The sequence below is a fragment of the Oncorhynchus mykiss genome, unplaced genomic scaffold (assembly GCF_013265735.2).
Source record: "Oncorhynchus mykiss isolate Arlee unplaced genomic scaffold, USDA_OmykA_1.1 un_scaffold_302, whole genome shotgun sequence".
Classification (NCBI taxonomy): domain Eukaryota; kingdom Metazoa; phylum Chordata; class Actinopteri; order Salmoniformes; family Salmonidae; genus Oncorhynchus; species Oncorhynchus mykiss.
The window spans coordinates 40,116-63,135 of NW_023493751.1; the positions used below are offsets into that span (position 1 = coordinate 40,116).

Below are 23,020 nucleotides of genomic sequence, written 5' to 3' on the forward strand. Positions count from 1 at the left end.
ATACAAACTAACCTTGCTTACTTATTTCAAAGCGAGGGCACATATTTCAACCTTGTGGGAAAAAACGGACAAAGAGTTGAAATTCCACAAGGCAGTGACAAAAAGCTTACAGCACCTGGTATTCCCAGGCGGTCTCCCATCCAAGTACTAACCAGGCCCGACCCTGCTTAGCTTCCGAGATCAGACGAGATCAGGCGTACTCAGGCCGGTGTGGCCGTAAGCGAGAAACAATCTCTTGCTGCACTATGTAAAGTCAAAGTGAGCCTGATTAACAGCTGTTGCATTTTCACCATTTAGATAAGCATCTTTGTGTCACTCAAAAAGTGGAAGAAATTGCATATACTGTAGCCATAATTTGTAGCACAGATTGTTGGATGAAATACAAACTAACCTTGCTTACTTATTTCAAAGCGAGGGCACATATTTCAACCTTGTGGGAAAAAACGGACAAAGAGTTGAAATTCCACAAGGCAGTGACAAAAAGCTTACAGCACCTGGTATTCCCAGGCGGTCTCCCATCCAAGTACTAACCAGGCCCGACCCTGCTTAGCTTCCGAGATCAGACGAGATCAGGCGTACTCAGGCCGGTGTGGCCGTAAGCGAGAAACAATCTCTTGCTGCACTATGTAAAGTCAAAGTGAGCCTGATTAACAGCTGTTGCATTTTCACCATTTAGATAAGCATCTTTGTGTCACTCAAAAAGTGGAAGAAATTGCATATACTGTAGCCATAATTTGTAGCACAGATTGTTGGATGAAATACAAACTAACCTTGCTTACTTATTTCAAAGCGAGGGCACATATTTCAACCTTGTGGGAAAAAACGGACAAAGAGTTGAAATTCCACAAGGCAGTGACAAAAAGCTTACAGCACCTGGTATTCCCAGGCGGTCTCCCATCCAAGTACTAACCAGGCCCGACCCTGCTTAGCTTCCGAGATCAGACGAGATCAGGCGTACTCAGGCCGGTGTGGCCGTAAGCGAGAAACAATCTCTTGCTGCACTATGTAAAGTCAAAGTGAGCCTGATTAACAGCTGTTGCATTTTCACCATTTAGATAAGCATCTTTGTGTCACTCAAAAAGTGGAAGAAATTGCATATACTGTAGCCATAATTTGTAGCACAGATTGTTGGATGAAATACAAACTAACCTTGCTTACTTATTTCAAAGCGAGGGCACATATTTCAACCTTGTGGGAAAAAACGGACAAAGAGTTGAAATTCCACAAGGCAGTGACAAAAAGCTTACAGCACCTGGTATTCCCAGGCGGTCTCCCATCCAAGTACTAACCAGGCCCGACCCTGCTTAGCTTCCGAGATCAGACGAGATCAGGCGTACTCAGGCCGGTGTGGCCGTAAGCGAGAAACAATCTCTTGCTGCACTATGTAAAGTCAAAGTGAGCCTGATTAACAGCTGTTGCATTTTCACCATTTAGATAAGCATCTTTGTGTCACTCAAAAAGTGGAAGAAATTGCATATACTGTAGCCATAATTTGTAGCACAGATTGTTGGATGAAATACAAACTAACCTTGCTTACTTATTTCAAAGCGAGGGCACATATTTCAACCTTGTGGGAAAAAACGGACAAAGAGTTGAAATTCCACAAGGCAGTGACAAAAAGCTTACAGCACCTGGTATTCCCAGGCGGTCTCCCATCCAAGTACTAACCAGGCCCGACCCTGCTTAGCTTCCGAGATCAGACGAGATCAGGCGTACTCAGGCCGGTGTGGCCGTAAGCGAGAAACAATCTCTTGCTGCACTATGTAAAGTCAAAGTGAGCCTGATTAACAGCTGTTGCATTTTCACCATTTAGATAAGCATCTTTGTGTCACTCAAAAAGTGGAAGAAATTGCATATACTGTAGCCATAATTTGTAGCACAGATTGTTGGATGAAATACAAACTAACCTTGCTTACTTATTTCAAAGCGAGGGCACATATTTCAACCTTGTGGGAAAAAACGGACAAAGAGTTGAAATTCCACAAGGCAGTGACAAAAAGCTTACAGCACCTGGTATTCCCAGGCGGTCTCCCATCCAAGTACTAACCAGGCCCGACCCTGCTTAGCTTCCGAGATCAGACGAGATCAGGCGTACTCAGGCCGGTGTGGCCGTAAGCGAGAAACAATCTCTTGCTGCACTATGTAAAGTCAAAGTGAGCCTGATTAACAGCTGTTGCATTTTCACCATTTAGATAAGCATCTTTGTGTCACTCAAAAAGTGGAAGAAATTGCATATACTGTAGCCATAATTTGTAGCACAGATTGTTGGATGAAATACAAACTAACCTTGCTTACTTATTTCAAAGCGAGGGCACATATTTCAACCTTGTGGGAAAAAACGGACAAAGAGTTGAAATTCCACAAGGCAGTGACAAAAAGCTTACAGCACCTGGTATTCCCAGGCGGTCTCCCATCCAAGTACTAACCAGGCCCGACCCTGCTTAGCTTCCGAGATCAGACGAGATCAGGCGTACTCAGGCCGGTGTGGCCGTAAGCGAGAAACAATCTCTTGCTGCACTATGTAAAGTCAAAGTGAGCCTGATTAACAGCTGTTGCATTTTCACCATTTAGATAAGCATCTTTGTGTCACTCAAAAAGTGGAAGAAATTGCATATACTGTAGCCATAATTTGTAGCACAGATTGTTGGATGAAATACAAACTAACCTTGCTTACTTATTTCAAAGCGAGGGCACATATTTCAACCTTGTGGGAAAAAACGGACAAAGAGTTGAAATTCCACAAGGCAGTGACAAAAAGCTTACAGCACCTGGTATTCCCAGGCGGTCTCCCATCCAAGTACTAACCAGGCCCGACCCTGCTTAGCTTCCGAGATCAGACGAGATCAGGCGTACTCAGGCCGGTGTGGCCGTAAGCGAGAAACAATCTCTTGCTGCACTATGTAAAGTCAAAGTGAGCCTGATTAACAGCTGTTGCATTTTCACCATTTAGATAAGCATCTTTGTGTCACTCAAAAAGTGGAAGAAATTGCATATACTGTAGCCATAATTTGTAGCACAGATTGTTGGATGAAATACAAACTAACCTTGCTTACTTATTTCAAAGCGAGGGCACATATTTCAACCTTGTGGGAAAAAACGGACAAAGAGTTGAAATTCCACAAGGCAGTGACAAAAAGCTTACAGCACCTGGTATTCCCAGGCGGTCTCCCATCCAAGTACTAACCAGGCCCGACCCTGCTTAGCTTCCGAGATCAGACGAGATCAGGCGTACTCAGGCCGGTGTGGCCGTAAGCGAGAAACAATCTCTTGCTGCACTATGTAAAGTCAAAGTGAGCCTGATTAACAGCTGTTGCATTTTCACCATTTAGATAAGCATCTTTGTGTCACTCAAAAAGTGGAAGAAATTGCATATACTGTAGCCATAATTTGTAGCACAGATTGTTGGATGAAATACAAACTAACCTTGCTTACTTATTTCAAAGCGAGGGCACATATTTCAACCTTGTGGGAAAAAACGGACAAAGAGTTGAAATTCCACAAGGCAGTGACAAAAAGCTTACAGCACCTGGTATTCCCAGGCGGTCTCCCATCCAAGTACTAACCAGGCCCGACCCTGCTTAGCTTCCGAGATCAGACGAGATCAGGCGTACTCAGGCCGGTGTGGCCGTAAGCGAGAAACAATCTCTTGCTGCACTATGTAAAGTCAAAGTGAGCCTGATTAACAGCTGTTGCATTTTCACCATTTAGATAAGCATCTTTGTGTCACTCAAAAAGTGGAAGAAATTGCATATACTGTAGCCATAATTTGTAGCACAGATTGTTGGATGAAATACAAACTAACCTTGCTTACTTATTTCAAAGCGAGGGCACATATTTCAACCTTGTGGAAAAAACGGACAAAGAGTTGAAATTCCACAAGGCAGTGACAAAAAGCTTACAGCACCTGGTATTCCCAGGCGGTCTCCCATCCAAGTACTAACCAGGCCCGACCCTGCTTAGCTTCCGAGATCAGACGAGATCGGGCGTACTCAGGCCGGTGTGGCCGTAAGCGAGAAACAATCTCTTGCTTGCACTATGTAAAGTCAAAGTGAGCCTGATTAACAGCTGTTGCATTTTCACCATTTAGATAAGCATCTTTGTGTCACTCAAAAAGTGGAAGAAATTGCATATACTGTAGCCATAATTTGTAGCACAGATTGTTGGATGAAATACAAACTAACCTTGCTACTTATTTCAAAGCGAGGGCACATATTTCAACCTTGTGGGAAAAAAACGGACAAAGAGTTGAAATTCCACAAGGCAGTGACAAAAAGCTTACAGCAACCTGGTATTCCCAGGCGGTCTCCCATCCAAGTACTAACCAGGCCCGACCCTGCTTAGCTTCCGAGATCAGGCGAGATCGGGCGTACTCAGGCCGGTGTGGCCGTAAGCGAGAAAACAATCTCTTGCTGCACTATGTAAAGTCAAAGTGAGCCTGATTAACAGCTGTTGCATTTTCACCATTTAGATAAGCATCCTTTGTGTCACTCAAAAAGTGGAAGAAATTGCATATACTGTAGCCATAATTTGTAGCACAGATTGTTGGATGAAATACAAACTAACCTTGCTTACTTATTTCAAATCGACGGGCACATATTTCAACCTTGTGGGAAAAAACGGACAAAGAGTTGAAATTCCACAAAGGCAGTGACAAAAAGCTTACAGCACCTGGTATTCCCAGGCGGTCTCCCATCCAAGTACTAACCAGGCCCGACCCTGCTTAGCTTCCGAGATCAGGCGAGATCGGGCGTACTCAGGCCGGTGTGGCCGTAAGCGAGAAACAATCTCTTGCTGCACTATGTAAAGTCAAAGTGAGCCTGATTAACAGCTGTTGCATTTTCACCATTTAGATAAGCATCTTTGTGTCACTCAAAAAGTGGAAGAAATTGCATATACTGTAGCCATAATTTGTAGCACAGATTGTTGGATGAAATACAAACTAACCTTGCTTACTTATTTCAAAGCGAGGGCACATATTTCAACCTTGTGGGAAAAACGGACAAAGAGTTGAAATTCCACAAGGCAGTGACAAAAAGCTTACAGCACCCTGGTATTCCCAGGCGGTCTCCCATCCAAGTTACTAACCAGGCCCGACCCTGCTTAGCTTCCGAGATCAGGCGAGATCGGGCGTACTCAGGCCGGTGTGGCCGTAAGCGAGAAACAATCTCTTGCTGCACTATGTAAAGTCAAAGTGAGCCTGATTAACAGCTGTTGCATTTTCACCATTTAGATAAGCATCTTTGTGTCACTCAAAAAAGTGGAAGAAATTGCATATACTGTAGCCATAATTTGTAGCACAGATTGTTGGATGAAATACAAACTAACCTTGCTTACTTATTTCAAAGCGAGGGCACATATTTCAACCTTGTGGGAAAAAACGGACAAAGAGTTGAAATTCCACAAGGCAGTGACAAAAAGCTTACAGCACCTGGTATTCCCAGGCGGTCTCCCATCCAAGTACTACCAGGCCCGACCCTGCTTAGCTTCCGAGATCAGGCGAGATCGGGCGTACTCAGGCCGGTGTGGCCGTAAGCGAGAAACAATCTCTTGCTGCACTATGTAAAGTCAAAGTGAGCCTGATTAACAGCTGTTGCATTTTTCACCATTTAGATAAGCATCTTTGTGTCACTCAAAAAGTGGAAGAAATTGCATATACTGTAGCCATAATTTGTAGCACAGATTGTTGGATGAAATACAAACTAACCTTGCTTACTTATTTCAAAGCGAGGGCACATATTTCAACCTTGTGGGAAAAAACGGACAAAGAGTTGAAATTCCACAAGGCAGTGACAAAAAGCTACAGCACCTGGTATTCCCAGGCGGTCTCCCATCCAAGTACTAACCAGGCCCGACCCTGCTTAGCTTCCGAGATCAGGCGAGATCGGGCGTACTCAGGCCGGTGTGGCCGTAAGCGAGAAACAATCTCTTGCTGCACTATGTAAAGTCAAAGTGAGCCTGATTAACAGCTGTTGCATTTTCACCATTTAGATAAGCATCTTTGTGTCACTCAAAAAGTGGAAGAAATTGCATATACTGTAGCCATAATTTGTAGCACAGATTGTTGGATGAAATACAAACTACCTTGCTTACTTATTTCAAAGCGAGGGCACATATTTCAACCTTGTGGGAAAAACGGACAAAGAGTTGAAATTCCACAAGGCAGTGACAAAAAGCTTACAGCACCTTGGTATTCCCAGGCGGTCCTCCCATCCAAGTACTAACCAGGCCCGACCCTGCTTAGCTTCCGAGATCAGGCGAGATCGGGCGTACTCAGGCCGGTGTGGCCGTAAGCGAGAAACAATCTCTTGCTGCACTATGTAAAGTCAAAGTGAGCCTGATTAACAGCTGTTGCATTTTCACCATTTAGATAAGCATCTTTGTGTCACTCAAAAAGTGGAAGAAATTGCATATACTGTAGCCATAATTTGTAGCACAGATTGTTGGATGAAATACAAACTAACCTTGCTTACTTATTTCAAAGCGAGGGCACATATTTCAACCTTGTGGGAAAAAACGGACAAAGAGTTGAAATTCCACAAGGCAGTGACAAAAAGCTTACAGCACCTGGTATTCCCAGGCGGTCTCCCATCCAAGTACTAACCAGGCCCGACCCTGCTTAGCTTCCGAGATCAGGCGAGATCGGGCGTACTCAGGCCGGTGTGGCCGTAAGCGAGAAACAATCTCTTGCTGCACTATGTAAAGTCAAAGTGAGCCTGATTAACAGCTGTTGCATTTTCACCATTTAGATAAGCATCTTTGTGTCACTCAAAAAGTGGAAGAAATTGCATATACTGTAGCCATAATTTGTAGCACAGATTGTTGGATGAAATACAAACTAACCTTGCTTACTTATTTCAAAGCGAGGGCACATATTTCAACCTTGTGGGAAAAAACGGACAAAGAGTTGAAATTCCACAAGGCAGTGACAAAAAGCTTACAGCACCTGGTATTCCCAGGCGGTCTCCCATCCAAGTACTAACCAGGCCCGACCCTGCTTAGCTTCCGAGATCAGGCGAGATCGGGCGTACTCAGGCCGGTGTGGCCGTAAGCGAGAAACAATCTCTTGCTGCACTATGTAAAGTCAAAGTGAGCCTGATTAACAGCTGTTGCATTTTCACCATTTAGATAAGCATCTTTGTGTCACTCAAAAAGTGGAAGAAATTGCATATACTGTAGCCATAATTTGTAGCACAGATTGTTGGATGAAATACAAACTAACCTTGCTTACTTATTTCAAAGCGAGGGCACATATTTCAACCTTGTGGGAAAAAACGGACAAAGAGTTGAAATTCCACAAGGCAGTGACAAAAAGCTTACAGCACCTGGTATTCCCAGGCGGTCTCCCATCCAAGTACTAACCAGGCCCGACCCTGCTTAGCTTCCGAGATCAGGCGAGATCGGGCGTACTCAGGCCGGTGTGGCCGTAAGCGAGAAACAATCTCTTGCTGCACTATGTAAAGTCAAAGTGAGCCTGATTAACAGCTGTTGCATTTTCACCATTTAGATAAGCATCTTTGTGTCACTCAAAAAGTGGAAGAAATTGCATATACTGTAGCCATAATTTGTAGCACAGATTGTTGGATGAAATACAAACTAACCTTGCTTACTTATTTCAAAGCGAGGGCACATATTTCAACCTTGTGGGAAAAAACGGACAAAGAGTTGAAATTCCACAAGGCAGTGACAAAAGCTTACAGCACCTGGTATTCCCAGGCGGTCTCCCATCCAAGTACTAACCAGGCCCGACCCTGCTTAGCTTCCGAGATCAGGCGAGATCGGGCGTACTCAGGCCGGTGTGGCCGTAAGCGAGAAACAATCTCTTGCTGCACTATGTAAAGTCAAAGTGAGCCTGATTAACAGCTGTTGCATTTTCACCATTTAGATAAGCATCTTTGTGTCACTCAAAAAGTGGAAGAAATTGCATATACTGTAGCCATAATTTGTAGCACAGATTGTTGGATGAAATACAAACTAACCTTGCTTACTTATTTCAAAGCGAGGGCACATATTTCAACCTTGTGGGAAAAAAACGGACAAAGAGTTGAAATTCCACAAGGCAGTGACAAAAAGCTTACAGCACCTGGTATTCCCAGGCGGTCTCCCATCCAAGTACTAACCAGGCCCGACCCTGCTTAGCTTCCGAGATCAGGCGAGATCGGGCGTACTCAGGCGGTGTGGCCGTAAGCGAGAAACAATCTCTTGCTGCACTATGTAAAGTCAAAGTGAGCCTGATTAACAGCTGTTGCATTTTCACCATTTAGATAAGCATCTTTGTGTCACTCAAAAAGTGGAAGAAATTGCATATACTGTAGCCATAATTTGTAGCACAGATTGTTGGATGAAATACAAACTAACCTTGCTTACTTATTTCAAAGCGAGGGCACATATTTCAACCTTGTGGGAAAAAACGGACAAAGAGTTGAAATTCCACAAGGCAGTGACAAAAAGCTTACAGCACCTGGTATTCCCAGGCGGTCTCCCATCCAAGTACTAACCAGGCCCGACCCTGCTTAGCTTCCGAGATCAGGCGAGATCGGGCGTACTCAGGCCGGTGTGGCCGTAAGCGAGAAACAATCTCTTGCTGCACTATGTAAAGTCAAAGTGAGCCTGATTAACAGCTGTTGCATTTTCACCATTTAGATAAGCATCTTTGTGTCACTCAAAAGTGGAAGAAATTGCATATACTGTAGCCATAATTTGTAGCACAGATTGTTGGATGAAATACAAACTAACCTTGCTTACTTATTTCAAAGCGAGGGCACATATTTCAACCTTGTGGGAAAAAACGGACAAAGAGTTGAAATTCCACAAGGCAGTGACAAAAAGCTTACAGCACCTGGTATTCCCAGGCGGTCTCCCATCCAAGTACTAACCAGGCCCGACCCTGCTTAGCTTCCGAGATCAGGCGAGATCGGGCGTACTCAGGCCGGTGTGGCCGTAAGCGAGAAACAATCTCTTGCTGCACTATGTAAAGTCAAAGTGAGCCTGATTAACAGCTGTTGCATTTTCACCATTTAGATAAGCATCTTTGTGTCACTCAAAAAGTGGAAGAAATTGCATATACTGTAGCCATAATTTGTAGCACAGATTGTTGGATGAAATACAAACTAACCTTGCTTACTTATTTCAAAGCGAGGGCACATATTTCAACCTTGTGGGAAAAAACGGACAAAGAGTTGAAATTCCACAAGGCAGTGACAAAAAGCTTACAGCACCTGGTATTCCCAGGCGGTCTCCCATCCAAGTACTAACCAGGCCCGACCCTGCTTAGCTTCCGAGATCAGGCGAGATCGGCGTACTCAGGCCGGTGTGGCCGTAAGCGAGAAACAATCTCTTGCTGCACTATGTAAAGTCAAAGTGAGCCTGATTAACAGCTGTTGCATTTTCACCATTTAGATAAGCATCTTTGTGTCACTCAAAAAGTGGAAGAAATTGCATATACTGTAGCCATAATTTGTAGCACAGATTGTTGGATGAAATACAAACTAACCTTGCTTACTTATTTCAAAGCGAGGGCACATATTTCAACCTTGTGGGAAAAAACGGACAAAGAGTTGAAATTCCACAAGGCAGTGACAAAAAGCTTACAGCACCTGGTATTCCCAGGCGGTCTCCCATCCAAGTACTAACCAGGCCCGACCCTGCTTAGCTTCCGAGATCAGGCGAGATCGGGCGTACTCAGGCCGGTGTGGCCGTAAGCGAGAAACAATCTCTTGCTGCACTATGTAAAGTCAAAGTGAGCCTGATTAACAGCTGTTGCATTTTCACCATTTAGATAAGCATCTTTGTGTCACTCAAAAAGTGGAAGAAATTGCATATACTGTAGCCATAATTTGTAGCACAGATTGTTGGATGAAATACAAACTAACCTTGCTTACTTATTTCAAAGCGAGGGCACATATTTCAACCTTGTGGGAAAAAACGGACAAAGAGTTGAAATTCCACAAGGCAGTGACAAAAAGCTTACAGCACCTGGTATTCCCAGGCGGTCTCCCATCCAAGTACTAACCAGGCCCGACCCTGCTTAGCTTCCGAGATCAGGCGAGATCGGGCGTACTCAGGCCGGTGTGGCCGTAAGCGAGAAACAATCTCTTGCTGCACTATGTAAAGTCAAAGTGAGCCTGATTAACAGCTGTTGCATTTTCACCATTTAGATAAGCATCTTTGTGTCACTCAAAAAGTGGAAGAAATTGCATATACTGTAGCCATAATTTGTAGCACAGATTGTTGGATGAAATACAAACTAACCTTGCTTACTTATTTCAAAGCGAGGGCACATATTTCAACCTTGTGGGAAAAAACGGACAAAGAGTTGAAATTCCACAAGGCAGTGACAAAAGCTTACAGCACCTGGTATTCCCAGGCGGTCTCCCATCCAAGTACTAACCAGGCCCGACCCTGCTTAGCTTCCGAGATCAGGCGAGATCGGGCGTACTCAGGCCGGTGTGGCCGTAAGCGAGAAACAATCTCTTGCTGCACTATGTAAAGTCAAAGTGAGCCTGATTAACAGCTGTTGCATTTTCACCATTTAGATAAGCATCTTTGTGTCACTCAAAAGTGGAAGAAATTGCATATACTGTAGCCATAATTTGTAGCACAGATTGTTGGATGAAATACAAACTAACCTTGCTTACTTATTTCAAAGCGAGGGCACATATTTCAACCTTGTGGGAAAAAACGGACAAAGAGTTGAAATTCCACAAGGCAGTGACAAAAAGCTTACAGCACCTGGTATTCCCAGGCGGTCTCCCATCCAAGTACTAACCAGGCCCGACCCTGCTTAGCTTCCGAGATCAGACGAGATCGGGCGTACTCAGGCCGGTGTGGCCGTAAGCGAGAAACAATCTCTTGCTGCACTATGTAAAGTCAAAGTGAGCCTGATTAACAGCTGTTGCATTTTCACCATTTAGATAAGCATCTTTGTGTCACTCAAAAAGTGGAAGAAATTGCATATACTGTAGCCATAATTTGTAGCACAGATTGTTGGATGAAATACAAACTAACCTTGCTTACTTATTTCAAAGCGAGGGCACATATTTCAACCTTGTGGGAAAAAACGGACAAAGAGTTGAAATTCCACAAGGCAGTGACAAAAAGCTTACAGCACCTGGTATTCCCAGGCGGTCTCCCATCCAAGTACTAACCAGGCCCGACCCTGCTTAGCTTCCGAGATCAGGCGAGATCGGGCGTACTCAGGCCGGTGTGGCCGTAAGCGAGAAACAATCTCTTGCTGCACTATGTAAAGTCAAAGTGAGCCTGATTAACAGCTGTTGCATTTTCACCATTTAGATAAGCATCTTTGTGTCACTCAAAAAGTGGAAGAAATTGCATATACTGTAGCCATAATTTGTAGCACAGATTGTTGGATGAAATACAAACTAACCTTGCTTACTTATTTCAAAGCGAGGGCACATATTTCAACCTTGTGGGAAAAAACGGACAAAGAGTTGAAATTCCACAAGGCAGTGACAAAAAGCTTACAGCACCTGGTATTCCCAGGCGGTCTCCCATCCAAGTACTAACCAGGCCCGACCCTGCTTAGCTTCCGAGATCAGGCGAGATCGGGCGTACTCAGGCCGGTGTGGCCGTAAGCGAGAAACAATCTCTTGCTGCACTATGTAAAGTCAAAGTGAGCCTGATTAACAGCTGTTGCATTTTCACCATTTAGATAAGCATCTTTGTGTCACTCAAAAAGTGGAAGAAATTGCATATACTGTAGCCATAATTTGTAGCACAGATTGTTGGATGAAATACAAACTAACCTTGCTTACTTATTTCAAAGCGAGGGCACATATTTCAACCTTGTGGGAAAAAACGGACAAAGAGTTGAAATTCCACAAGGCAGTGACAAAAAGCTTACAGCACCTGGTATTCCCAGGCGGTCTCCCATCCAAGTACTAACCAGGCCCGACCCTGCTTAGCTTCCGAGATCAGGCGAGATCGGGCGTACTCAGGCCGGTGTGGCCGTAAGCGAGAAACAATCTCTTGCTGCACTATGTAAAGTCAAAGTGAGCCTGATTAACAGCTGTTGCATTTTCACCATTTAGATAAGCATCTTTGTGTCACTCAAAAAGTGGAAGAAATTGCATATACTGTAGCCATAATTTGTAGCACAGATTGTTGGATGAAATACAAACTAACCTTGCTTACTTATTTCAAAGCGAGGGCACATATTTCAACCTTGTGGGAAAAAACGGACAAAGAGTTGAAATTCCACAAGGCAGTGACAAAAAGCTTACAGCACCTGGTATTCCCAGGCGGTCTCCCATCCAAGTACTAACCAGGCCCGACCCTGCTTAGCTTCCGAGATCAGGCGAGATCGGGCGTACTCAGGCCGGTGTGGCCGTAAGCGAGAAACAATCTCTTGCTGCACTATGTAAAGTCAAAGTGAGCCTGATTAACAGCTGTTGCATTTTCACCATTTAGATAAGCATCTTTGTGTCACTCAAAAAGTGGAAGAAATTGCATATACTGTAGCCATAATTTGTAGCACAGATTGTTGGATGAAATACAAACTAACCTTGCTTACTTATTTCAAAGCGAGGGCACATATTTCAACCTTGTGGGAAAAAACGGACAAAGAGTTGAAATTCCACAAGGCAGTGACAAAAAGCTTACAGCACCTGGTATTCCCAGGCGGTCTCCCATCCAAGTACTAACCAGGCCCGACCCTGCTTAGCTTCCGAGATCAGGCGAGATCGGGCGTACTCAGGCCGGTGTGGCCGTAAGCGAGAAACAATCTCTTGCTGCACTATGTAAAGTCAAAGTGAGCCTGATTAACAGCTGTTGCATTTTCACCATTTAGATAAGCATCTTTGTGTCACTCAAAAAGTGGAAGAAATTGCATATACTGTAGCCATAATTTGTAGCACAGATTGTTGGATGAAATACAAACTAACCTTGCTTACTTATTTCAAAGCGAGGGCACATATTTCAACCTTGTGGGAAAAAACGGACAAAGAGTTGAAATTCCACAAGGCAGTGACAAAAAGCTTACAGCACCTGGTATTCCCAGGCGGTCTCCCATCCAAGTACTAACCAGGCCCGACCCTGCTTAGCTTCCGAGATCAGGCGAGATCGGGCGTACTCAGGCCGGTGTGGCCGTAAGCGAGAAACAATCTCTTGCTGCACTATGTAAAGTCAAAGTGAGCCTGATTAACAGCTGTTGCATTTTCACCATTTAGATAAGCATCTTTGTGTCACTCAAAAAGTGGAAGAAATTGCATATACTGTAGCCATAATTTGTAGCACAGATTGTTGGATGAAATACAAACTAACCTTGCTTACTTATTTCAAAGCGAGGGCACATATTTCAACCTTGTGGGAAAAAACGGACAAAGAGTTGAAATTCCACAAGGCAGTGACAAAAAGCTTACAGCACCTGGTATTCCCAGGCGGTCTCCCATCCAAGTACTAACCAGGCCCGACCCTGCTTAGCTTCCGAGATCAGGCGAGATCGGGCGTACTCAGGCCGGTGTGGCCGTAAGCGAGAAACAATCTCTTGCTGCACTATGTAAAGTCAAAGTGAGCCTGATTAACAGCTGTTGCATTTTCACCATTTAGATAAGCATCTTTGTGTCACTCAAAAAGTGGAAGAAATTGCATATACTGTAGCCATAATTTGTAGCACAGATTGTTGGATGAAATACAAACTAACCTTGCTTACTTATTTCAAAGCGAGGGCACATATTTCAACCTTGTGGGAAAAAACGGACAAAGAGTTGAAATTCCACAAGGCAGTGACAAAAAGCTTACAGCACCTGGTATTCCCAGGCGGTCTCCCATCCAAGTACTAACCAGGCCCGACCCTGCTTAGCTTCCGAGATCAGGCGAGATCGGGCGTACTCAGGCCGGTGTGGCCGTAAGCGAGAAACAATCTCTTGCTGCACTATGTAAAGTCAAAGTGAGCCTGATTAACAGCTGTTGCATTTTCACCATTTAGATAAGCATCTTTGTGTCACTCAAAAAGTGGAAGAAATTGCATATACTGTAGCCATAATTTGTAGCACAGATTGTTGGATGAAATACAAACTAACCTTGCTTACTTATTTCAAAGCGAGGGCACATATTTCAACCTTGTGGGAAAAAACGGACAAAGAGTTGAAATTCCACAAGGCAGTGACAAAAAGCTTACAGCACCTGGTATTCCCAGGCGGTCTCCCATCCAAGTACTAACCAGGCCCGACCCTGCTTAGCTTCCGAGATCAGGCGAGATCGGGCGTACTCAGGCCGGTGTGGCCGTAAGCGAGAAACAATCTCTTGCTGCACTATGTAAAGTCAAAGTGAGCCTGATTAACAGCTGTTGCATTTTCACCATTTAGATAAGCATCTTTGTGTCACTCAAAAAGTGGAAGAAATTGCATATACTGTAGCCATAATTTGTAGCACAGATTGTTGGATGAAATACAAACTAACCTTGCTTACTTATTTCAAAGCGAGGGCACATATTTCAACCTTGTGGGAAAAAACGGACAAAGAGTTGAAATTCCACAAGGCAGTGACAAAAAGCTTACAGCACCTGGTATTCCCAGGCGGTCTCCCATCCAAGTACTAACCAGGCCCGACCCTGCTTAGCTTCCGAGATCAGGCGAGATCGGGCGTACTCAGGCCGGTGTGGCCGTAAGCGAGAAACAATCTCTTGCTGCACTATGTAAAGTCAAAGTGAGCCTGATTAACAGCTGTTGCATTTTCACCATTTAGATAAGCATCTTTGTGTCACTCAAAAAGTGGAAGAAATTGCATATACTGTAGCCATAATTTGTAGCACAGATTGTTGGATGAAATACAAACTAACCTTGCTTACTTATTTCAAAGCGAGGGCACATATTTCAACCTTGTGGGAAAAAACGGACAAAGAGTTGAAATTCCACAAGGCAGTGACAAAAAGCTTACAGCACCTGGTATTCCCAGGCGGTCTCCCATCCAAGTACTAACCAGGCCCGACCCTGCTTAGCTTCCGAGATCAGGCGAGATCGGGCGTACTCAGGCCGGTGTGGCCGTAAGCGAGAAACAATCTCTTGCTGCACTATGTAAAGTCAAAGTGAGCCTGATTAACAGCTGTTGCATTTTCACCATTTAGATAAGCATCTTTGTGTCACTCAAAAAGTGGAAGAAATTGCATATACTGTAGCCATAATTTGTAGCACAGATTGTTGGATGAAATACAAACTAACCTTGCTTACTTATTTCAAAGCGAGGGCACATATTTCAACCTTGTGGGAAAAAACGGACAAAGAGTTGAAATTCCACAAGGCAGTGACAAAAAGCTTACAGCACCTGGTATTCCCAGGCGGTCTCCCATCCAAGTACTAACCAGGCCCGACCCTGCTTAGCTTCCGAGATCAGGCGAGATCGGGCGTACTCAGGCCGGTGTGGCCGTAAGCGAGAAACAATCTCTTGCTGCACTATGTAAAGTCAAAGTGAGCCTGATTAACAGCTGTTGCATTTTCACCATTTAGATAAGCATCTTTGTGTCACTCAAAAAGTGGAAGAAATTGCATATACTGTAGCCATAATTTGTAGCACAGATTGTTGGATGAAATACAAACTAACCTTGCTTACTTATTTCAAAGCGAGGGCACATATTTCAACCTTGTGGGAAAAAACGGACAAAGAGTTGAAATTCCACAAGGCAGTGACAAAAAGCTTACAGCACCTGGTATTCCCAGGCGGTCTCCCATCCAAGTACTAACCAGGCCCGACCCTGCTTAGCTTCCGAGATCAGGCGAGATCGGGCGTACTCAGGCCGGTGTGGCCGTAAGCGAGAAACAATCTCTTGCTGCACTATGTAAAGTCAAAGTGAGCCTGATTAACAGCTGTTGCATTTTCACCATTTAGATAAGCATCTTTGTGTCACTCAAAAAGTGGAAGAAATTGCATATACTGTAGCCATAATTTGTAGCACAGATTGTTGGATGAAATACAAACTAACCTTGCTTACTTATTTCAAAGCGAGGGCACATATTTCAACCTTGTGGGAAAAAACGGACAAAGAGTTGAAATTCCACAAGGCAGTGACAAAAAGCTTACAGCACCTGGTATTCCCAGGCGGTCTCCCATCCAAGTACTAACCAGGCCCGACCCTGCTTAGCTTCCGAGATCAGGCGAGATCGGGCGTACTCAGGCCGGTGTGGCCGTAAGCGAGAAACAATCTCTTGCTGCACTATGTAAAGTCAAAGTGAGCCTGATTAACAGCTGTTGCATTTTCACCATTTAGATAAGCATCTTTGTGTCACTCAAAAAGTGGAAGAAATTGCATATACTGTAGCCATAATTTGTAGCACAGATTGTTGGATGAAATACAAACTAACCTTGCTTACTTATTTCAAAGCGAGGGCACATATTTCAACCTTGTGGGAAAAAACGGACAAAGAGTTGAAATTCCACAAGGCAGTGACAAAAAGCTTACAGCACCTGGTATTCCCAGGCGGTCTCCCATCCAAGTACTAACCAGGCCCGACCCTGCTTAGCTTCCGAGATCAGGCGAGATCGGGCGTACTCAGGCCGGTGTGGCCGTAAGCGAGAAACAATCTCTTGCTGCACTATGTAAAGTCAAAGTGAGCCTGATTAACAGCTGTTGCATTTTCACCATTTAGATAAGCATCTTTGTGTCACTCAAAAAGTGGAAGAAATTGCATATACTGTAGCCATAATTTGTAGCACAGATTGTTGGATGAAATACAAACTAACCTTGCTTACTTATTTCAAAGCGAGGGCACATATTTCAACCTTGTGGGAAAAAACGGACAAAGAGTTGAAATTCCACAAGGCAGTGACAAAAAGCTTACAGCACCTGGTATTCCCAGGCGGTCTCCCATCCAAGTACTAACCAGGCCCGACCCTGCTTAGCTTCCGAGATCAGGCGAGATCGGGCGTACTCAGGCCGGTGTGGCCGTAAGCGAGAAACAATCTCTTGCTGCACTATGTAAAGTCAAAGTGAGCCTGATTAACAGCTGTTGCATTTTCACCATTTAGATAAGCATCTTTGTGTCACTCAAAAAGTGGAAGAAATTGCATATACTGTAGCCATAATTTGTAGCACAGATTGTTGGATGAAATACAAACTAACCTTGCTTACTTATTTCAAAGCGAGGGCACATATTTCAACCTTGTGGGAAAAAACGGACAAAGAGTTGAAATTCCACAAGGCAGTGACAAAAAGCTTACAGCACCTGGTATTCCCAGGCGGTCTCCCATCCAAGTACTAACCAGGCCCGACCCTGCTTAGCTTCCGAGATCAGGCGAGATCGGGCGTACTCAGGCCGGTGTGGCCGTAAGCGAGAAACAATCTCTTGCTGCACTATGTAAAGTCAAAGTGAGCCTGATTAACAGCTGTTGCATTTTCACCATTTAGATAAGCATCTTTGTGTCACTCAAAAAGTGGAAGAAATTGCATATACTGTAGCCATAATTTGTAGCACAGATTGTTGGATGAAATACAAACTAACCTTGCTTACTTATTTCAAAGCGAGGGCACATATTTCAACCTTGTGGGAAAAAACGGACAAAGAGTTGAAATTCCACAAGGCAGTGACAAAAAGCTTACAGCACCTGGTATTCCCAGGCGGTCTCCCATCCAAGTACTAACCAGGCCCGACCCTGCTTAGCTTCCGAGATCAGGCGAGATCGGGCGTACTCAGGCCGGTGTGGCCGTAAGCGAGAAACAATCTCTTGCTGCACTATGTAAAGTCAAAGTGAGCCTGATTAACAGCTGTTGCATTTTCACCATTTAGATAAGCATCTTTGTGTCACTCAAAAAGTGGAAGAAATTGCATATACTGTAGCCATAATTTGTAGCACAGATTGTTGGATGAAATACAAACTAACCTTGCTTACTTATTTCAAAGCGAGGGCACATATTTCAACCTTGTGGGAAAAAACGGACAAAGAGTTGAAATTCCACAAGGCAGTGACAAAAAGCTTACAGCACCTGGTATTCCCAGGCGGTCTCCCATCCAAGTACTAACCAGGCCCGACCCTGCTTAGCTTCCGAGATCAGGCGAGATCGGGCGTACTCAGGCCGGTGTGGCCGTAAGCGAGAAACAATCTCTTGCTGCACTATGTAAAGTCAAAGTGAGCCTGATTAACAGCTGTTGCATTTTCACCATTTAGATAAGCATCTTTGTGTCACTCAAAAAGTGGAAGAAATTGCATATACTGTAGCCATAATTTGTAGCACAGATTGTTGGATGAAATACAAACTAACCTTGCTTACTTATTTCAAAGCGAGGGCACATATTTCAACCTTGTGGGAAAAAACGGACAAAGAGTTGAAATTCCACAAGGCAGTGACAAAAAGCTTACAGCACCTGGTATTCCCAGGCGGTCTCCCATCCAAGTACTAACCAGGCCCGACCCTGCTTAGCTTCCGAGATCAGGCGAGATCGGGCGTACTCAGGCCGGTGTGGCCGTAAGCGAGAAACAATCTCTTGCTGCACTATGTAAAGTCAAAGTGAGCCTGATTAACAGCTGTTGCATTTTCACCATTTAGATAAGCATCTTTGTGTCACTCAAAAAGTGGAAGAAATTGCATATACTGTAGCCATAATTTGTAGCACAGATTGTTGGATGAAATACAAACTAACCTTGCTTACTTATTTCAAAGCGAGGGCACATATTTCAACCTTGTGGGAAAAAACGGACAAAGAGTTGAAATTCCACAAGGCAGTGACAAAAAGCTTACAGCACCTGGTATTCCCAGGCGGTCTCCCATCCAAGTACTAACCAGGCCCGACCCTGCTTAGCTTCCGAGATCAGGCGAGATCGGGCGTACTCAGGCCGGTGTGGCCGTAAGCGAGAAACAATCTCTTGCTGCACTATGTAAAGTCAAAGTGAGCCTGATTAACAGCTGTTGCATTTTCACCATTTAGATAAGCATCTTTGTGTCACTCAAAAAGTGGAAGAAATTGCATATACTGTAGCCATAATTTGTAGCACAGATTGTTGGATGAAATACAAACTAACCTTGCTTACTTATTTCAAAGCGAGGGCACATATTTCAACCTTGTGGGAAAAAACGGACAAAGAGTTGAAATTCCACAAGGCAGTGACAAAAAGCTTACAGCACCTGGTATTCCCAGGCGGTCTCCCATCCAAGTACTAACCAGGCCCGACCCTGCTTAGCTTCCGAGATCAGGCGAGATCGGGCGTACTCAGGCCGGTGTGGCCGTAAGCGAGAAACAATCTCTTGCTGCACTATGTAAAGTCAAAGTGAGCCTGATTAACAGCTGTTGCATTTTCACCATTTAGATAAGCATCTTTGTGTCACTCAAAAAGTGGAAGAAATTGCATATACTGTAGCCATAATTTGTAGCACAGATTGTTGGATGAAATACAAACTAACCTTGCTTACTTATTTCAAAGCGAGGGCACATATTTCAACCTTGTGGGAAAAAACGGACAAAGAGTTGAAATTCCACAAGGCAGTGACAAAAAGCTTACAGCACCTGGTATTCCCAGGCGGTCTCCCATCCAAGTACTAACCAGGCCCGACCCTGCTTAGCTTCCGAGATCAGGCGAGATCGGGCGTACTCAGGCCGGTGTGGCCGTAAGCGAGAAACAATCTCTTGCTGCACTATGTAAAGTCAAAGTGAGCCTGATTAACAGCTGTTGCATTTTCACCATTTAGATAAGCATCTTTGTGTCACTCAAAAAGTGGAAGAAATTGCATATACTGTAGCCATAATTTGTAGCACAGATTGTTGGATGAAATACAAACTAACCTTGCTTACTTATTTCAAAGCGAGGGCACATATTTCAACCTTGTGGGAAAAAACGGACAAAGAGTTGAAATTCCACAAGGCAGTGACAAAAAGCTTACAGCACCTGGTATTCCCAGGCGGTCTCCCATCCAAGTACTAACCAGGCCCGACCCTGCTTAGCTTCCGAGATCAGGCGAGATCGGGCGTACTCAGGCCGGTGTGGCCGTAAGCGAGAAACAATCTCTTGCTGCACTATGTAAAGTCAAAGTGAGCCTGATTAACAGCTGTTGCATTTTCACCATTTAGATAAGCATCTTTGTGTCACTCAAAAAGTGGAAGAAATTGCATATACTGTAGCCATAATTTGTAGCACAGATTGTTGGATGAAATACAAACTAACCTTGCTTACTTATTTCAAAGCGAGGGCACATATTTCAACCTTGTGGGAAAAAACGGACAAAGAGTTGAAATTCCACAAGGCAGTGACAAAAAGCTTACAGCACCTGGTATTCCCAGGCGGTCTCCCATCCAAGTACTAACCAGGCCCGACCCTGCTTAGCTTCCGAGATCAGGCGAGATCGGGCGTACTCAGGCCGGTGTGGCCGTAAGCGAGAAACAATCTCTTGCTGCACTATGTAAAGTCAAAGTGAGCCTGATTAACAGCTGTTGCATTTTCACCATTTAGATAAGCATCTTTGTGTCACTCAAAAAGTGGAAGAAATTGCATATACTGTAGCCATAATTTGTAGCACAGATTGTTGGATGAAATACAAACTAACCTTGCTTACTTATTTCAAAGCGAGGGCACATATTTCAACCTTGTGGGAAAAAACGGACAAAGAGTTGAAATTCCACAAGGCAGTGACAAAAAGCTTACAGCACCTGGTATTCCCAGGCGGTCTCCCATCCAAGTACTAACCAGGCCCGACCCTGCTTAGCTTCCGAGATCAGGCGAGATCGGGCGTACTCAGGCCGGTGTGGCCGTAAGCGAGAAACAATCTCTTGCTGCACTATGTAAAGTCAAAGTGAGCCTGATTAACAGCTGTTGCATTTTCACCATTTAGATAAGCATCTTTGTGTCACTCAAAAAGTGGAAGAAATTGCATATACTGTAGCCATAATTTGTAGCACAGATTGTTGGATGAAATACAAACTAACCTTGCTTACTTATTTCAAAGCGAGGGCACATATTTCAACCTTGTGGGAAAAAACGGACAAAGAGTTGAAATTCCACAAGGCAGTGACAAAAAGCTTACAGCACCTGGTATTCCCAGGCGGTCTCCCATCCAAGTACTAACCAGGCCCGACCCTGCTTAGCTTCCGAGATCAGGCGAGATCGGGCGTACTCAGGCCGGTGTGGCCGTAAGCGAGAAACAATCTCTTGCTGCACTATGTAAAGTCAAAGTGAGCCTGATTAACAGCTGTTGCATTTTCACCATTTAGATAAGCATCTTTGTGTCACTCAAAAAGTGGAAGAAATTGCATATACTGTAGCCATAATTTGTAGCACAGATTGTTGGATGAAATACAAACTAACCTTGCTTACTTATTTCAAAGCGAGGGCACATATTTCAACCTTGTGGGAAAAAACGGACAAAGAGTTGAAATTCCACAAGGCAGTGACAAAAAGCTTACAGCACCTGGTATTCCCAGGCGGTCTCCCATCCAAGTACTAACCAGGCCCGACCCTGCTTAGCTTCCGAGATCAGGCGAGATCGGGCGTACTCAGGCCGGTGTGGCCGTAAGCGAGAAACAATCTCTTGCTGCACTATGTAAAGTCAAAGTGAGCCTGATTAACAGCTGTTGCATTTTCACCATTTAGATAAGCATCTTTGTGTCACTCAAAAAGTGGAAGAAATTGCATATACTGTAGCCATAATTTGTAGCACAGATTGTTGGATGAAATACAAACTAACCTTGCTTACTTATTTCAAAGCGAGGGCACATATTTCAACCTTGTGGGAAAAAACGGACAAAGAGTTGAAATTCCACAAGGCAGTGACAAAAAGCTTACAGCACCTGGTATTCCCAGGCGGTCTCCCATCCAAGTACTAACCAGGCCCGACCCTGCTTAGCTTCCGAGATCAGGCGAGATCGGGCGTACTCAGGCCGGTGTGGCCGTAAGCGAGAAACAATCTCTTGCTGCACTATGTAAAGTCAAAGTGAGCCTGATTAACAGCTGTTGCATTTTCACCATTTAGATAAGCATCTTTGTGTCACTCAAAAAGTGGAAGAAATTGCATATACTGTAGCCATAATTTGTAGCACAGATTGTTGGATGAAATACAAACTAACCTTGCTTACTTATTTCAAAGCGAGGGCACATATTTCAACCTTGTGGGAAAAAACGGACAAAGAGTTGAAATTCCACAAGGCAGTGACAAAAAGCTTACAGCACCTGGTATTCCCAGGCGGTCTCCCATCCAAGTACTAACCAGGCCCGACCCTGCTTAGCTTCCGAGATCAGGCGAGATCGGGCGTACTCAGGCCGGTGTGGCCGTAAGCGAGAAACAATCTCTTGCTGCACTATGTAAAGTCAAAGTGAGCCTGATTAACAGCTGTTGCATTTTCACCATTTAGATAAGCATCTTTGTGTCACTCAAAAAGTGGAAGAAATTGCATATACTGTAGCCATAATTTGTAGCACAGATTGTTGGATGAAATACAAACTAACCTTGCTTACTTATTTCAAAGCGAGGGCACATATTTCAACCTTGTGGGAAAAAACGGACAAAGAGTTGAAATTCCACAAGGCAGTGACAAAAAGCTTACAGCACCTGGTATTCCCAGGCGGTCTCCCATCCAAGTACTAACCAGGCCCGACCCTGCTTAGCTTCCGAGATCAGGCGAGATCGGGCGTACTCAGGCCGGTGTGGCCGTAAGCGAGAAACAATCTCTTGCTGCACTATGTAAAGTCAAAGTGAGCCTGATTAACAGCTGTTGCATTTTCACCATTTAGATAAGCATCTTTGTGTCACTCAAAAAGTGGAAGAAATTGCATATACTGTAGCCATAATTTGTAGCACAGATTGTTGGATGAAATACAAACTAACCTTGCTTACTTATTTCAAAGCGAGGGCACATATTTCAACCTTGTGGGAAAAAACGGACAAAGAGTTGAAATTCCACAAGGCAGTGACAAAAAGCTTACAGCACCTGGTATTCCCAGGCGGTCTCCCATCCAAGTACTAACCAGGCCCGACCCTGCTTAGCTTCCGAGATCAGGCGAGATCGGGCGTACTCAGGCCGGTGTGGCCGTAAGCGAGAAACAATCTCTTGCTGCACTATGTAAAGTCAAAGTGAGCCTGATTAACAGCTGT

At 44.3% G+C, this 23,020-nt stretch overlaps 57 non-coding genes and 4 pseudogenes across 57 annotated transcripts; all 61 read right to left on the reverse strand.

Annotated features, from left to right (window-relative positions):
• Nucleotides 1–103: 103 nt before the first annotated feature.
• Nucleotides 104–222, reverse strand: LOC118949819. The gene has a single exon (XR_005042295.1). It is a non-coding gene; the product is annotated as a 5S ribosomal RNA (ribosomal RNA).
• Nucleotides 223–482: 260 nt separating this feature from the next.
• On the reverse strand, nt 483–601 carry LOC118949820. The gene has a single exon (XR_005042296.1). It is a non-coding gene; the product is annotated as a 5S ribosomal RNA (ribosomal RNA).
• A 260-nt stretch (nt 602–861) lies between these two features.
• Nucleotides 862–980, reverse strand: LOC118949821. The gene has a single exon (XR_005042297.1). It is a non-coding gene; the product is annotated as a 5S ribosomal RNA (ribosomal RNA).
• Nucleotides 981–1,240: 260 nt separating this feature from the next.
• Nucleotides 1,241–1,359, reverse strand: LOC118949822. The gene has a single exon (XR_005042298.1). It is a non-coding gene; the product is annotated as a 5S ribosomal RNA (ribosomal RNA).
• Nucleotides 1,360–1,619: 260 nt separating this feature from the next.
• On the reverse strand, nt 1,620–1,738 carry LOC118949824. Its single transcript, XR_005042300.1, has one exon. It is a non-coding gene; the product is annotated as a 5S ribosomal RNA (ribosomal RNA).
• A 260-nt stretch (nt 1,739–1,998) lies between these two features.
• Nucleotides 1,999–2,117, reverse strand: LOC118949825. Its single transcript, XR_005042301.1, has one exon. It is a non-coding gene; the product is annotated as a 5S ribosomal RNA (ribosomal RNA).
• Nucleotides 2,118–2,377: 260 nt separating this feature from the next.
• Nucleotides 2,378–2,496, reverse strand: LOC118949826. The gene has a single exon (XR_005042302.1). It is a non-coding gene; the product is annotated as a 5S ribosomal RNA (ribosomal RNA).
• A 260-nt stretch (nt 2,497–2,756) lies between these two features.
• LOC118949827 lies at nt 2,757–2,875 on the reverse strand. Its single transcript, XR_005042303.1, has one exon. It is a non-coding gene; the product is annotated as a 5S ribosomal RNA (ribosomal RNA).
• A 260-nt stretch (nt 2,876–3,135) lies between these two features.
• Nucleotides 3,136–3,254, reverse strand: LOC118949828. Its single transcript, XR_005042304.1, has one exon. It is a non-coding gene; the product is annotated as a 5S ribosomal RNA (ribosomal RNA).
• A 260-nt stretch (nt 3,255–3,514) lies between these two features.
• On the reverse strand, nt 3,515–3,633 carry LOC118949829. Its single transcript, XR_005042305.1, has one exon. It is a non-coding gene; the product is annotated as a 5S ribosomal RNA (ribosomal RNA).
• Nucleotides 3,634–3,892: 259 nt separating this feature from the next.
• On the reverse strand, nt 3,893–4,011 carry LOC118950026. The gene has a single exon (XR_005042475.1). It is a non-coding gene; the product is annotated as a 5S ribosomal RNA (ribosomal RNA).
• Nucleotides 4,012–4,272: 261 nt separating this feature from the next.
• Nucleotides 4,273–4,392, reverse strand: LOC118949882. Its single transcript, XR_005042358.1, has one exon. It is a non-coding gene; the product is annotated as a 5S ribosomal RNA (ribosomal RNA).
• Nucleotides 4,393–4,656: 264 nt separating this feature from the next.
• Nucleotides 4,657–4,775, reverse strand: LOC118949830. Its single transcript, XR_005042306.1, has one exon. It is a non-coding gene; the product is annotated as a 5S ribosomal RNA (ribosomal RNA).
• Nucleotides 4,776–5,034: 259 nt separating this feature from the next.
• Nucleotides 5,035–5,155, reverse strand: LOC118949982 (annotated as a pseudogene).
• A 261-nt stretch (nt 5,156–5,416) lies between these two features.
• LOC118949965 lies at nt 5,417–5,534 on the reverse strand. Its single transcript, XR_005042441.1, has one exon. It is a non-coding gene; the product is annotated as a 5S ribosomal RNA (ribosomal RNA).
• Nucleotides 5,535–5,794: 260 nt separating this feature from the next.
• LOC118949970 lies at nt 5,795–5,913 on the reverse strand (annotated as a pseudogene).
• Nucleotides 5,914–6,171: 258 nt separating this feature from the next.
• LOC118949984 lies at nt 6,172–6,292 on the reverse strand (annotated as a pseudogene).
• A 260-nt stretch (nt 6,293–6,552) lies between these two features.
• Nucleotides 6,553–6,671, reverse strand: LOC118949831. The gene has a single exon (XR_005042307.1). It is a non-coding gene; the product is annotated as a 5S ribosomal RNA (ribosomal RNA).
• A 260-nt stretch (nt 6,672–6,931) lies between these two features.
• LOC118949832 lies at nt 6,932–7,050 on the reverse strand. The gene has a single exon (XR_005042308.1). It is a non-coding gene; the product is annotated as a 5S ribosomal RNA (ribosomal RNA).
• Nucleotides 7,051–7,310: 260 nt separating this feature from the next.
• On the reverse strand, nt 7,311–7,429 carry LOC118949833. Its single transcript, XR_005042309.1, has one exon. It is a non-coding gene; the product is annotated as a 5S ribosomal RNA (ribosomal RNA).
• A 259-nt stretch (nt 7,430–7,688) lies between these two features.
• Nucleotides 7,689–7,807, reverse strand: LOC118949835. Its single transcript, XR_005042311.1, has one exon. It is a non-coding gene; the product is annotated as a 5S ribosomal RNA (ribosomal RNA).
• Nucleotides 7,808–8,068: 261 nt separating this feature from the next.
• LOC118949964 lies at nt 8,069–8,186 on the reverse strand. Its single transcript, XR_005042440.1, has one exon. It is a non-coding gene; the product is annotated as a 5S ribosomal RNA (ribosomal RNA).
• A 260-nt stretch (nt 8,187–8,446) lies between these two features.
• On the reverse strand, nt 8,447–8,565 carry LOC118949836. Its single transcript, XR_005042312.1, has one exon. It is a non-coding gene; the product is annotated as a 5S ribosomal RNA (ribosomal RNA).
• Nucleotides 8,566–8,824: 259 nt separating this feature from the next.
• LOC118949837 lies at nt 8,825–8,943 on the reverse strand. Its single transcript, XR_005042313.1, has one exon. It is a non-coding gene; the product is annotated as a 5S ribosomal RNA (ribosomal RNA).
• A 260-nt stretch (nt 8,944–9,203) lies between these two features.
• Nucleotides 9,204–9,321, reverse strand: LOC118949966 (annotated as a pseudogene).
• Nucleotides 9,322–9,581: 260 nt separating this feature from the next.
• On the reverse strand, nt 9,582–9,700 carry LOC118949838. Its single transcript, XR_005042314.1, has one exon. It is a non-coding gene; the product is annotated as a 5S ribosomal RNA (ribosomal RNA).
• A 260-nt stretch (nt 9,701–9,960) lies between these two features.
• Nucleotides 9,961–10,079, reverse strand: LOC118949839. Its single transcript, XR_005042315.1, has one exon. It is a non-coding gene; the product is annotated as a 5S ribosomal RNA (ribosomal RNA).
• Nucleotides 10,080–10,338: 259 nt separating this feature from the next.
• Nucleotides 10,339–10,457, reverse strand: LOC118949840. Its single transcript, XR_005042316.1, has one exon. It is a non-coding gene; the product is annotated as a 5S ribosomal RNA (ribosomal RNA).
• Nucleotides 10,458–10,716: 259 nt separating this feature from the next.
• On the reverse strand, nt 10,717–10,835 carry LOC118950027. The gene has a single exon (XR_005042476.1). It is a non-coding gene; the product is annotated as a 5S ribosomal RNA (ribosomal RNA).
• A 260-nt stretch (nt 10,836–11,095) lies between these two features.
• On the reverse strand, nt 11,096–11,214 carry LOC118949841. Its single transcript, XR_005042317.1, has one exon. It is a non-coding gene; the product is annotated as a 5S ribosomal RNA (ribosomal RNA).
• A 260-nt stretch (nt 11,215–11,474) lies between these two features.
• Nucleotides 11,475–11,593, reverse strand: LOC118949842. Its single transcript, XR_005042318.1, has one exon. It is a non-coding gene; the product is annotated as a 5S ribosomal RNA (ribosomal RNA).
• A 260-nt stretch (nt 11,594–11,853) lies between these two features.
• On the reverse strand, nt 11,854–11,972 carry LOC118949843. The gene has a single exon (XR_005042319.1). It is a non-coding gene; the product is annotated as a 5S ribosomal RNA (ribosomal RNA).
• Nucleotides 11,973–12,232: 260 nt separating this feature from the next.
• LOC118949844 lies at nt 12,233–12,351 on the reverse strand. Its single transcript, XR_005042320.1, has one exon. It is a non-coding gene; the product is annotated as a 5S ribosomal RNA (ribosomal RNA).
• Nucleotides 12,352–12,611: 260 nt separating this feature from the next.
• LOC118949846 lies at nt 12,612–12,730 on the reverse strand. Its single transcript, XR_005042322.1, has one exon. It is a non-coding gene; the product is annotated as a 5S ribosomal RNA (ribosomal RNA).
• Nucleotides 12,731–12,990: 260 nt separating this feature from the next.
• Nucleotides 12,991–13,109, reverse strand: LOC118949847. The gene has a single exon (XR_005042323.1). It is a non-coding gene; the product is annotated as a 5S ribosomal RNA (ribosomal RNA).
• Nucleotides 13,110–13,369: 260 nt separating this feature from the next.
• Nucleotides 13,370–13,488, reverse strand: LOC118949848. The gene has a single exon (XR_005042324.1). It is a non-coding gene; the product is annotated as a 5S ribosomal RNA (ribosomal RNA).
• A 260-nt stretch (nt 13,489–13,748) lies between these two features.
• LOC118949849 lies at nt 13,749–13,867 on the reverse strand. Its single transcript, XR_005042325.1, has one exon. It is a non-coding gene; the product is annotated as a 5S ribosomal RNA (ribosomal RNA).
• A 260-nt stretch (nt 13,868–14,127) lies between these two features.
• On the reverse strand, nt 14,128–14,246 carry LOC118949850. The gene has a single exon (XR_005042326.1). It is a non-coding gene; the product is annotated as a 5S ribosomal RNA (ribosomal RNA).
• Nucleotides 14,247–14,506: 260 nt separating this feature from the next.
• Nucleotides 14,507–14,625, reverse strand: LOC118949851. The gene has a single exon (XR_005042327.1). It is a non-coding gene; the product is annotated as a 5S ribosomal RNA (ribosomal RNA).
• A 260-nt stretch (nt 14,626–14,885) lies between these two features.
• On the reverse strand, nt 14,886–15,004 carry LOC118949852. Its single transcript, XR_005042328.1, has one exon. It is a non-coding gene; the product is annotated as a 5S ribosomal RNA (ribosomal RNA).
• A 260-nt stretch (nt 15,005–15,264) lies between these two features.
• LOC118949853 lies at nt 15,265–15,383 on the reverse strand. The gene has a single exon (XR_005042329.1). It is a non-coding gene; the product is annotated as a 5S ribosomal RNA (ribosomal RNA).
• A 260-nt stretch (nt 15,384–15,643) lies between these two features.
• Nucleotides 15,644–15,762, reverse strand: LOC118949854. The gene has a single exon (XR_005042330.1). It is a non-coding gene; the product is annotated as a 5S ribosomal RNA (ribosomal RNA).
• Nucleotides 15,763–16,022: 260 nt separating this feature from the next.
• Nucleotides 16,023–16,141, reverse strand: LOC118949855. Its single transcript, XR_005042331.1, has one exon. It is a non-coding gene; the product is annotated as a 5S ribosomal RNA (ribosomal RNA).
• A 260-nt stretch (nt 16,142–16,401) lies between these two features.
• LOC118949857 lies at nt 16,402–16,520 on the reverse strand. The gene has a single exon (XR_005042333.1). It is a non-coding gene; the product is annotated as a 5S ribosomal RNA (ribosomal RNA).
• A 260-nt stretch (nt 16,521–16,780) lies between these two features.
• LOC118949858 lies at nt 16,781–16,899 on the reverse strand. The gene has a single exon (XR_005042334.1). It is a non-coding gene; the product is annotated as a 5S ribosomal RNA (ribosomal RNA).
• A 260-nt stretch (nt 16,900–17,159) lies between these two features.
• LOC118949859 lies at nt 17,160–17,278 on the reverse strand. Its single transcript, XR_005042335.1, has one exon. It is a non-coding gene; the product is annotated as a 5S ribosomal RNA (ribosomal RNA).
• A 260-nt stretch (nt 17,279–17,538) lies between these two features.
• Nucleotides 17,539–17,657, reverse strand: LOC118949860. Its single transcript, XR_005042336.1, has one exon. It is a non-coding gene; the product is annotated as a 5S ribosomal RNA (ribosomal RNA).
• A 260-nt stretch (nt 17,658–17,917) lies between these two features.
• LOC118949861 lies at nt 17,918–18,036 on the reverse strand. Its single transcript, XR_005042337.1, has one exon. It is a non-coding gene; the product is annotated as a 5S ribosomal RNA (ribosomal RNA).
• Nucleotides 18,037–18,296: 260 nt separating this feature from the next.
• On the reverse strand, nt 18,297–18,415 carry LOC118949862. Its single transcript, XR_005042338.1, has one exon. It is a non-coding gene; the product is annotated as a 5S ribosomal RNA (ribosomal RNA).
• Nucleotides 18,416–18,675: 260 nt separating this feature from the next.
• LOC118949863 lies at nt 18,676–18,794 on the reverse strand. Its single transcript, XR_005042339.1, has one exon. It is a non-coding gene; the product is annotated as a 5S ribosomal RNA (ribosomal RNA).
• A 260-nt stretch (nt 18,795–19,054) lies between these two features.
• On the reverse strand, nt 19,055–19,173 carry LOC118949864. Its single transcript, XR_005042340.1, has one exon. It is a non-coding gene; the product is annotated as a 5S ribosomal RNA (ribosomal RNA).
• Nucleotides 19,174–19,433: 260 nt separating this feature from the next.
• On the reverse strand, nt 19,434–19,552 carry LOC118949865. The gene has a single exon (XR_005042341.1). It is a non-coding gene; the product is annotated as a 5S ribosomal RNA (ribosomal RNA).
• Nucleotides 19,553–19,812: 260 nt separating this feature from the next.
• LOC118949866 lies at nt 19,813–19,931 on the reverse strand. The gene has a single exon (XR_005042342.1). It is a non-coding gene; the product is annotated as a 5S ribosomal RNA (ribosomal RNA).
• Nucleotides 19,932–20,191: 260 nt separating this feature from the next.
• On the reverse strand, nt 20,192–20,310 carry LOC118949868. The gene has a single exon (XR_005042344.1). It is a non-coding gene; the product is annotated as a 5S ribosomal RNA (ribosomal RNA).
• A 260-nt stretch (nt 20,311–20,570) lies between these two features.
• LOC118949869 lies at nt 20,571–20,689 on the reverse strand. Its single transcript, XR_005042345.1, has one exon. It is a non-coding gene; the product is annotated as a 5S ribosomal RNA (ribosomal RNA).
• Nucleotides 20,690–20,949: 260 nt separating this feature from the next.
• On the reverse strand, nt 20,950–21,068 carry LOC118949870. The gene has a single exon (XR_005042346.1). It is a non-coding gene; the product is annotated as a 5S ribosomal RNA (ribosomal RNA).
• A 260-nt stretch (nt 21,069–21,328) lies between these two features.
• On the reverse strand, nt 21,329–21,447 carry LOC118949871. The gene has a single exon (XR_005042347.1). It is a non-coding gene; the product is annotated as a 5S ribosomal RNA (ribosomal RNA).
• Nucleotides 21,448–21,707: 260 nt separating this feature from the next.
• LOC118949872 lies at nt 21,708–21,826 on the reverse strand. The gene has a single exon (XR_005042348.1). It is a non-coding gene; the product is annotated as a 5S ribosomal RNA (ribosomal RNA).
• A 260-nt stretch (nt 21,827–22,086) lies between these two features.
• Nucleotides 22,087–22,205, reverse strand: LOC118949873. The gene has a single exon (XR_005042349.1). It is a non-coding gene; the product is annotated as a 5S ribosomal RNA (ribosomal RNA).
• Nucleotides 22,206–22,465: 260 nt separating this feature from the next.
• LOC118949874 lies at nt 22,466–22,584 on the reverse strand. Its single transcript, XR_005042350.1, has one exon. It is a non-coding gene; the product is annotated as a 5S ribosomal RNA (ribosomal RNA).
• Nucleotides 22,585–22,844: 260 nt separating this feature from the next.
• On the reverse strand, nt 22,845–22,963 carry LOC118949875. Its single transcript, XR_005042351.1, has one exon. It is a non-coding gene; the product is annotated as a 5S ribosomal RNA (ribosomal RNA).
• Nucleotides 22,964–23,020: the final 57 nt, after the last annotated feature.